Raw genomic sequence first — 10,990 nt, forward strand, 5'->3', positions numbered from 1 at the left:
TTTTCGCCTCTCTGGTGTGACCCTGAACCTTAATATCTCTTGTCAAAGTTCTTTCTTTGCCTCCAGCAAAGTTTTAGTTACTTTATTGCCAACTGAGTCGTGCTGATGTTTGGAGGTACCAGAGGGAAAGTTTGAACCAAATTCAGTGGTGCCAAGAATCCATTCCTGGAAAGTAAATTTAGCATGAAATACACTAAACTAGAAGTAGGGAAGACACCTGGGTGCCCCTTGAAGCAGCAAGGACAAACCGAGGCCTGTGCTGGGCCAGCCCGTTTACCGTGCCGATGTGCCCAGGAAGGGCGAGAGCTGATGAAAGGTGCAGGTGTGGAGGGTCGCCTCTTCCTGCTCCAAAGGGGAGTAGGTACAGACACACCCTGCATGTCCCCACCAGCCATGAGGCCACAGATCCTTTCCCCGATCCTTGTGTGGGGCTCCTTAGCCCAAGTGGGCTGAAGCCCAGCATAGGTCTGGGTGTGAGGTCTGCTGTGGCCCCGGGCTGGTGGGCAGGGTGGAGGGCTGGGGTGACGTGGAGCAGTGGGCAGGGCTGTCCTCTTGGGAATGGGTTTTGGTTGTTGTTTTTAAACAAAGCTTGATTTGAGTACTTTGAAGAGGAAGAATGGTAGGATGCCAAGGAGGTGGGGGGAAAGGAGGGAACAGACTTTGGGATGGAAAGACGTAGGGGAGGGAGGGGTGTCCGATGGTGACTTTGGGTCTTTGAGGTGGGAACAGACTCGAGAGGGCCTTGGGCTACACCGCTGCTGGTGCTTCCGCATCCCGCAACCTGGGAAGGCCAGTTTCTCAGGATGGGGCTTCTTTGGGGAAAACACAGCTCCTCAGACTGGCGTACAGTGTCCCCCACATCCCCACAGCCCTCTGCAGCCTCCAGTGGGGTCTCTGACCTGCCCAGGGCTTTTCTGTCCCCCAGAGTTGGTGTCTGGAAGCAAGTGATTTAGGGCAAGGCAGGCCAGGCTGCCTTGGGCCCCTTGGTCAGGTTTGCTGCCAAGGTCCCAGGGTCGGCTTAGCTCTCCGCTTCTAGGAAAAGGCCTTGGCTGGTGAGTTTCCTGGAAGACCTCAGTCTGGGCAGGATAGGGAAGAGGGCGGTGTTGGGGCTCCAGTCCCAGGTGCTCAGGCACAGAGGCTCCTGCTGCCAGGAAACAGAGACTTCTTTTAGGATCTAAGGGATCAGTGTGCATAGGACCCCTCTGCCCACCCCTCTGCCCAGCCTGCCTTGGTTTTTGACCTTGAATCTGGCTCCTTGCTGGAGTCACTCTTTCCTGGTCCTTGTACTTAAGCCTGGCTCCCTCCCTCCCCGTGTCTTGGGCTGTGTGTCTCTGGACAATTTCCTGCCTGCTCTGGCGGTGTCAAGGACACTGTGTGTTATTTTTTCCTGAGAAAGTCAGACTTAGACTTTTGTGTTAAGTGGCAAAGAGAGAGAGAGAGAGACAGACACACACACAAAGACAGTATGAAAAGTCAGGACCCAAGCAAGAAACATAGTAAGAGACAGCCAGAGAGAGAGAGAGAGAGAGAGAGAAGAGAAGCGAGAGTAACCCACACACAGAGCATGAGAGAGGGAGATGGGGAGACACACAGGGAGACCCAAGCGAGGCAGAGGGATCCGGGGCTGGGCTGGGAAGCTTTGCTCCCCACATCCCTTGGGCAGCCCAGTACTGCCTTCTGGTCCCACCTGCCTGCTCCTTGGCACTGGATGCCTTCCCAGCTCCCACCTGGAGCTTGAACCTGCACTGCTCCAGGTCACCACCCGCTGCTTGCTCCTGGCCAGCTCTACATGGGCGTCCTTCACCTACACCTGCATATGGCTCTTCACCCACCCTGGGCTCACACAACCCCGGCAAAGCCCTTCCACCTCTCTGCGTTTCCTTCCCTCCCTCTCTCCCTCCCTCTTTCCTTCCTTCTCTCTGTGTGGGCATGGGGCTGGGCAATGGGCCTTCAGCGGAGAACAGGGCAGAGGTGTTCTCTGCATTTGTGGTGTTTACCACCTGTCAGGAGTCCCTGGGCCCAGGTGATAGAAGTAGAGGCTGTATCCCTTTGGTTTCTGACCTCTGGGAGATTGTCTTGGCCACAGGGCACCCTCTGGTCCAAGGAGGATAATGGAGAGAGGCTCGTGTTATAATCTTATCTGCTCCAAAATCCCAGTGACTTTCCAAGTTCTTTCTTAACACTGAAGCCACACCCTTCCCTGACAAAGGTGAAGGGAGAGAAGGACCCTGAGTGGGAGGACTTCTGGCCTCTCACCACCCTCTGTCTGAGCCAGGCCCTTTGTCATGGGACATCTAGTGATCATCCGCATTCAGGCCTTACCAGACATCCAGCACCCACCAGGCCAGAGCATGAAACTGCAAATGCCCACATTCCCTGCTCACCCACCTTGGCCCTAAGGGCTGGTCTGGGAGTGACTGTAACTGGCCCAGGGCCTGGGGGCCATTTGGTTAATCAAAGAAGTAAAAGAAGCCACAGCGCTGGTGTGCAGCCTGATGAACCCACCAGGCCCCAAAAGACCCCTTGGGGGGGCACATGGGAGCCTCTCAGCTGTCCAGTGATCTCCATGTTCTAACCCAGTGCAGCCAAGTGCCCATGAGTGTCACCAAGGGCTGTGCTGAGCTGGCGTCAGGGTGATCCAGGGGCTCCCACCCCCCCAGGAAGCTGTGAGCTGAGGCCTGGAGGGGGGTCATCCAGGAAGAGGAGGAGGTGGGTGAGTTGGGGCAGAGAGAAGAGGCTTCCAGGCAGGGCTGGAGAGAGCTGAGCGGGTGTGGGGCAGGGGGACAGTGGCAGAGCCAGGTCCCCATGGCAGCGGCAGACATGGCCAGGCATATGCTTTAGAGAGACTGCTTTAGTTGATGAGTGAGAGGATTGGACCAGTCAAGGTTAAAGGCAGGGAACTGGGTTTCCTCTTCTGTAAAATGGGGCGGTAACACCAGCCTTGCACAGCCAGGCTGAGAGCGGAGGTGGGAAGACCCCAAAGGCTCCTGGTGCTGTGATTCCTACATAAAAGGTGGTGACAGCAGGTACCCCAGGTGGGCGTGGGATCCGCAGATGCCCAGATGTAGGCAGGAGCTGTCCACCCACTGCCCCTGCACTGCTGGACCACCCCCCTGGGACTCCATGGGTGAACAGAGGCCACCTTTGACCAACATTCCCGCATTTTAGTGGCTGACAAGGCCAGGCAAGTCACACAGGCACCGTGCCACCTCCTGCTTAGTGGTGTTGGGTGTTTGGAGCGAGACCAGCTCTCACAAGGTTAACATCCCTGTGTAAGTCCTCAACGATGGTGGCTGCTGAGGAAGTGGCTGTGGGGGCAGGGAGGGGACAGTGAGGCCTGGGGTCCTCCCCCCTCCTCCTGGCACCCACACCCAACCTCATGTCACAGCTGTGAGCGAGTCTACAGGCCCCACCTACAAACACTCCTTGCTCTTTCTCCATCTCTAAGTCCTCACTGTGGTTCAGATTCTCCAACTGTCCTATGGGCCCTGCAGCCCCAAGTCACAGCTGCAAGGAGCTTGCTGCTTCCACGCTGGACCCACACCCACTCCCCACCCACGGCCAGAGGGGGCTTCTTGACAGGGAACACAGCCCTGTTGCGCTCCCCTCAGAGCTCCCATGGCTCCCCACCGCCACGAGAGTAAATCTCCCTCCTCCTCACAGGTGCTGCAATGGCTCTCCTCACCAATACCGTCTCCTGCCCTGCTCCCAGTCATTCTGCTCCATGCGGTGTCCCCCGGCCCCAAATCCTTTCCTGTCTCAGGACCTTGCACTTTTTGTTCAGGGAAAGTTCTCTCCCCATGTACTTATATGGTGGTTCCTCTGTGTCTTTCAGCTAAAATGACATTTTGCCCCAACAAAGACCTACTCGGACCGACCCCATAAAGTCATGTGTCCTTATGCCTCCCCAGCTTTTAACAGTACTCATCAGCCTCTGAAATCTGCTTGTTCATTTGTTTCCTTGCTGGGTGTCCAAATCCAGCAAGCTCCATGAGCCAAGGGGACATCGTTTCCGGCAGCAGAGCAAAGTCCAGCACACAGAGCACACTCAGTGTGGGGATTGAATGAAGGAAGGAGGGAGCGATGGTGATGGAGAGGGTGGTGGTGGCGGGGAGAGACGGGCATGGAGGTGATGACAGTGGTGGGAGGAGGAGGGGGCTGAGGGACTCTGGTGAGGACATCCTTGTCTGGGCCTTGCTCTTTCTGTCCCTAGGCCTGCGTGCTGCTCTCGGGGCTGCCTCAGAGCGTCCTCCAGCCCACAGAAGACCACCGGGCCCCAGCCGCAGCCGGCAGCCCTGTGTCCTGCTTAATATGCAGTTTGCACTTTACACTCCCTGTTTAAACATTCTAGCGCCTTCTCATCCATGCTGCGCCTCACCAAAAATAAAAATATTTTGGTAGTGCAAATAAAAGCAAATATTTGACACTACTTGGCATTTTTCAGTGCATTAATTAGCAATTTGCTGGATAAATATTGCTGTGTAAACCAACAATCACTTCCCAATAATTAAAAGCCACATCAGATGTTACCAGAAAAGCCCCTGGTGTGCGCTCCAGCTCCTGGACTGGGGTCCTGGCAGCTGAGGCCAGAGCGGTAGGACCCTCAAGAGGGGGTAGGTGGTCCGGCATCCAGCTTTGGCTCTGGAGGGGGGCAGGGAGCTAGAGGAGGCTGTGGGCTGGAGGGTAATGAGCACTGGGCCTCTCGGTGTCTCACAGATCACTGGAGTGAATTTAGGAGAAGCAGTCAGTCCAGATTCATGATGAGAATGGGAGTTGGCCAAGGGTAGTGACTGCCCACGTGGGCTTGGGAATCAACAGATTCAGGGTAGAGAGCCCCAGATCAGCTACTCACCAGTTGTGTGACCTTGGACAAGGCACTTCTCTCAGAATCTCAGGTCCTTCATCTGTAAAATGGGCATAATAAATGTTCCTATGTCACAGGATTGTTCTAAGCGTAAAGGATGAATGGGTGTGCTTAGCACACAGCACACCCACAGCAAATACTGGGTGACTTGTGCTGGGTCTAATCTCTCTCTGCCCCATGTCTCTTTACCGTCTTACCCAGTGCTGCTACCCAAGGAAAGTGGTGGATTAGGTCTTTGCCCATCACCACTTTGCTCAGCCTCTTTCCAAAATATCTGTCTGTGCTGTGAAGCAAAATCCTGATGGCCAAGTGTACATTGTCCCAGTGCCCTGCTTGGCTGGGAAGCGGGGAAGGAGGGGAGGGGTGGCTCATGGGTGGGGTTCTGTCGGGTCAGGGCTGCAAGGCAGGAGGACTCTCTCCCCTGAGCTGTGTGGTCTTGACCTATGAAGCCCGAGGTGCTCTCAATAGATGGGAAGCCAAGTCCTGTGATTCAGGAGGATTGGCCCGAGCCAGGCTGCAGAAGATGATGGCAGGCTGAACTTTTTGTTTTCCTGCCATTAGAAAGTGAGAGACTTTCTGCCAAGGCTGGAGGAAGCTGCCTGGGTGCTGGGACGTGCTATGTGAGAAGGACGAGGCTCCCTGGAGGAATTAGGCTTCTTCCCGTAGCTACTGCATGTGAGACCCTGGGCTAAGAATGTCACGTGCGTTGTCCCACAGCAGCCCCACCTCACAGCACTGCAGCGAGAGCTGTCCTGACCCTGCTTTGTACAAGAGGAAGCTGCTGCCCAGGAATCTATCATTTGTTCACAGCTACTTGGCTGACGAGTGGCTGAGCTGGGACTTGAGCCAGGTCCATCCAACTCCTGAGCCCATGTTAACCGGGTGGCCTCCCTAAGCACAGGGAACCCTGTTAGACACCATAACCCTCTGAAGTGTGGGGAGGCAGAGCCTGAACGGGAGGTACGCAGTGGGGCAGCAGGGGCCAGCTTGTAGCTTCTGCTGGAGGCCAGCTCAGCAGAGGAGGGACTGTAACCTCGGCTGGGTCGAGGTGTGATTGGCAACACCAGGTAGAGAAGGAGGGTGACATCTAGACACCTTAGATCTGCACCTGCCTTCAGAAGCCAGGGTCAGGCTTTGAGCACGGACATGCCCATAGTGTGCCAGCCTCAGGGCACCACCTCTCATTCCCCTCAGATAATGACACTTAGAAATAGTGAACCCTCCAACGCTTCCCTCATCTGGGCTCTCCTGCTCCAGTCACGGGCCTGGAAGATTAGCACAGGGTTCTTACCTCCACCTTCAGGGATAGAGGAATGGTCGCTGGGAGGATGAGCAAATGGAGGAAAGCCCTGGACCATATCAGGAGACACAGGGGTTCATCAAGATTCAGTGCAAAAGTTCCCACTGAGACAAATTCCCACTGTGGACAGCAGACACCTTTAGAAACATCTTCAAGTTGTGCCCACTGAGATGCAAGGGGACATGGTTTCTGGAAAAGGTATACTCTGGGATTGGAAAACACTGTTTCTGGCTGAAAAGTGCAATTGCTACATCTCAAAGGGCAACGGAGGCAGGAAACAGCAGAAGTCAGAAAAAGAAGATGAAACAAAACAAAGCAGGGTGGAAGCAAGACATTGATAAAGATGAGAGAAGAAATTATGAGTTAATTAGCAGAAAAACAGAACTAACTGCATGAGAAAACCAATAAAACCTATAAACCACAAGATAACCTAATCAAGACAAAGAACAAGAAAGAAATTATGAAGGGAAAAGAACCACAGGAAGAGAAGAAAGTAAAGAACAGTGACACCACTCTGCTCAACTTTACGTAAATACATTTAAAAACCTTGAAGAATTTGACCATTTTTTTCAAACTATAAATGACCAAACCTGATTAAGGAAGAGATAGAAAATCTGAACATTCCTATTTGGAAATTTGTCTAAAGTAACTAAAGAGTGATCTCTCCCAAAAGCATCAGGCTCCGATTGGCTTACAGGGAAATTCTACCAAGACTCTAATAAGCAGAAAATTCCAACGTCGCTTAAAATGTTTAAGCTTTAGAAGCGGAGGGAGGGAAATACGTCCAGTTATTTTAATAAAGTGAGTAGAACGTTGATATCCAAATTCAAGAAAGATTGAACAAAAGAGAAAGCATAGTTACTGATGAAAAGCAATGTAAATAATCCTACATAAAACTTGAGTAAAGTTGATCGACAGCACATTAAAAACACACCATGACCAAATGAGGTTTATTTCGTGAATGTACAGAGTGTTCAACCTTAGGGACGACACTAATACTATTCATTGTAGTAATATATCTAAGTAGGAAACTTACATTATCTTCGTCATAAACATCAGAAAGACATTTTTAAAAAATCAACATTCGTTTTCAATAGAAACACTTAATAAAATAATGATAGGTGGAGTGGATTCTTCCCTAACATGATGGAACATATTTCTTGGCACAGAAGTCAATGTCTGGTTTCCCCACCCAAGTTGGGAGCAAGACAAGACTATCTCCTATCGCACTATTATTTATTAAGCATTGAGCTGAAGGTACTAGCCAAAAGAAAGAATTTAAAGGAATAAAAAATTAGAAATGGATCTCAGAAAACATTATTTGCTGATACTATGGTCAACTACCCAAACAAAACACAGGAGAATCAAATTTAAAACTACTATAAATAGCAGGATAATTCAACAAGGTAGTGGGGTGCAAATTAATACATGGAAGTTAACGGGTTTTGTATATAAAAGTAACCAGTTAGACGATATATAGCAGAGAAGACCTCATTTATAATAGCAGAAAAATATCTAGGAATAAATTTATCAGAAAATTTGGATAACTTGTAAGACAAAACCTAAGCATGTCTGAAGGATCTGAAGAAGGTTTGAGCGAGTGGAGAAGACAGAGCTCTTGGGTAGGAAGACTCAGCATCATGATCAGGCCATTTCTTCTCAAGATAATTCATAAATATAATGCAACCTCAATTAAAGTGTCAATATGCTTTTCATAAAAAGAAAAACTGGACAATCGATTCTAAAACTTTAGTGAAAAAAATACAAGTAAGAGTCACTACAAATACTGAAAAATATTTACCATGAAAGGTACTAATCCTACCGTGTTTAAATTCCTCCATTACTAAAAACAAGGCAAAGAGACAAACGGGCCACAAGATGAGAAAACAAATCCAAGAATTAGAGCCCATATGTACAGAAATTTAGTATAAGCCCAAAGTGCCTACTTAAGTAGAAATGCGTGGTAGAGAAATGCATGATATTATTATACTGGCTCAACCACAGCCACAGTGGGAGATGTCATCAAACTGCTCTCAATATTTCACTTCTCAAATACGTAGCAAATAATTTAATAAAAATATGGGATGCAATTAATATCATGTGTAAACTTATTTTTTGTGACTGTATAGCTGAGGTTTTTGCTGTGACAAGACATTCATATTGCTTTCTGAAGTCCATGAAACATTTTTTTAAAAAATTGATCATTAACTAAGCCAGAAGGAAGACACAGTATTTCCCCAGATGGAGAAATCGTACAGGCTGCATTTTTTTCTGACCTCAATGCAATGAAACTAGAGATTAATTACAAAGAGAATAAGACAAATATCTTCTTCCACGTGAAAAATAGCTCTGCTAAATAATTATTTTGTGAGATAGAAAACCAGACTGCGGTTGCAGAATATTTAGAAAATAAGACAATGACAAAACTACACATTAACACTTCGGGATGCAGCTAGCCCTGTACTCACAGGATAATTCACAGCTTTAATTGCTTTTGTTATTAAGTGAGCAAGAATGAAAATAAATGAGCTAAGTAAGGCATCTAATGCAAGAAACTGAAAAAAGACCAACATAGAAAACAGAAGAAAGAAATTAATAAAGATAATAGCTGTCTTAGTCCATTTTGTGCTGCTGTAATAGAATACCTGAGGCTGAGTAGTTGATAAAGAACAGAGATTTATTAATATTTCTTGCAGTTCTGGAGGCTGCGAAGCTCAAGTTTGCGGGGTTTGTATCTGGTCAGGGCCTGATTACTGCTCACCCATAGCAGAAAGTGGAGTGGCAAGAGACTGTGCAGGTGGGGGACAGAAGGGGAGCCCAAATCATGTGGTAAGTAATCTACTTCCGTGAGAACAGCGTTCATCAATTCAGGATGGCAGAGCCCTCATGACCTCATCACCTCTTAAAGTTTCCACTGCTTAAAGTTCCAGTTCAACAGTGTTGCACGGGGACTAAGTTTCCAACACATGAACTTTGAGGAGGACACATTCAAACCACAGCAATAGCTGAAATGAATGATATAAAAAAATTTAAAAACAGATTATTTAAAATCCAAATGCTGCTTCTTCAGACTCATCTGTAGAAGAAAGGGTTTTCTGGTAAGATGGATAAAAACGACTGTGAAACAGAAGGCCATGTTGTAGATGAGAAAGCAGTCAAAACCACAGACAATGATGGAATTTTCAAATTGTGAACAAACGTGAAATGAATAAATTTAAAAAATCTCAAAATGAATAATTTTCTAGGAAAATACAAAGTAACGAAACGTGATATACAAATAACAACCAAGGCAGAAGTTTAGAAAATAGTTTAGAATCACTTGGCCCAATTGATTTTGTAGAGTATTTTTTCTTTTATGACCAAACAAAGAGATAACTTCTGAGCCATTTCATTTGTACCAGAGTATAACAGAGGCAGAAAGCTTCCCAACTCATGTTAGGGATGTGTCTGTGTTCCTTAGAGATTCTGGTTACTAGTGTATCAGTGTCTAAACTCCATGAAAAACTGGGTTGGGATTTTGATTAGAATTGTATTGGATCCATGTATCAATTTGGGAGAACTGTATGATACTGAGTTTACCTAAGTATAAAGTGACACATCTTTTTATTTATGTAGAGTGTTTCGAGTCTTTCATCAATCTTTGAAACTTTTTCTATAAAGTTTCACACACATGCGCACTGCCCCCCACCCCCCACCCCCACACTGTCTCTTATTTTATTGGTTCTGTTTTTCTGGAGAGCCCTGACTACAACTGGGATTATCTGTTCATTGACTGGTAGCAGTTGACTATTAGCATCTGGTCTGGTGTGTTTTTTTAGGGAGGTGGAGAAGGGGTTAAATAAGTTTCTAATTCTTCTTGAGGCAATTTCAGTAAGTTGCGCATTCTAAGCAATTAGTCATTTTGGACTCGAGTTTCAATTTTATTGGCATGAAGATGTTTAAAACCCTGTGGTGATTGTGTAAATTACCACTTTCGCTGTTTCTTTCCTTCATTCATTCCTGTTATCCTTTCTTTATGCCTTCTCTTTTTCTTAACTAGCCTTTGGTTTCTGATGATTTTATCATTGTTAGGTTTTAAATTCATTTTCTGCTCTTTGTTGTTTCTTTCATTTTTCTTTCTTTGAGTTAGTCTGCTGCTCTTTTTCTGGTTTCTTGAGTTGGGTTCATAGCTTATTAACTTTCAGTCTCTCTTCCTGTCAAGTATAAATGCCCTCTGAGTACTACTCTGGCTGCATCCCATAAGTTTTGATGTGTAATATTGGAATTATCCATGATAAGTTATTTATAACTGCTCTGTAACATGGAATTTGTTGCTTATATTTTTATTCTAATTTAATTGCATTAGGATTAGAAAAAATGATCTGTATGCTAATGACTCTTTGAAATTTGTTGAAATTTGCTTTTTAACCTCATATCTGTGGATTTTTTGCAAACATTTCTCATGCACTTGAAAAGCATAGGTTTTCTGTAATTACTTGTTGCAGGATTCTGTGTTGGTTATATTGATCATGTTAATTGTCTTCCTCAAATCTATATCTTCACCAAATTTTTTTCTCCTTGATTGATTACTGATCAAGACTATTTAAAAATTTTCATTATACTGGCATGGATATGGAGAAAAGGGAACACTTCTACATTGCTGATGGAAATGCAAACTAATATGTTCCTTTTGGAAAGATGTTTGGAGAATACTTAGAGAACTAAAAATAGACCTGCCATTTGATCCTACAATTCCTCTACTAGGTATATATCCAGAAGACCAAAAATCACACTACAACAAAGATATTTGTACCAGAATGTTTATTGCAGCCCAATTCATAATTGCT

This window comes from Otolemur garnettii, unplaced genomic scaffold (genome assembly GCF_000181295.1).
Source record: "Otolemur garnettii isolate 467f Iridium unplaced genomic scaffold, OtoGar3 scaffold00014, whole genome shotgun sequence".
Classification (NCBI taxonomy): domain Eukaryota; kingdom Metazoa; phylum Chordata; class Mammalia; order Primates; family Galagidae; genus Otolemur; species Otolemur garnettii.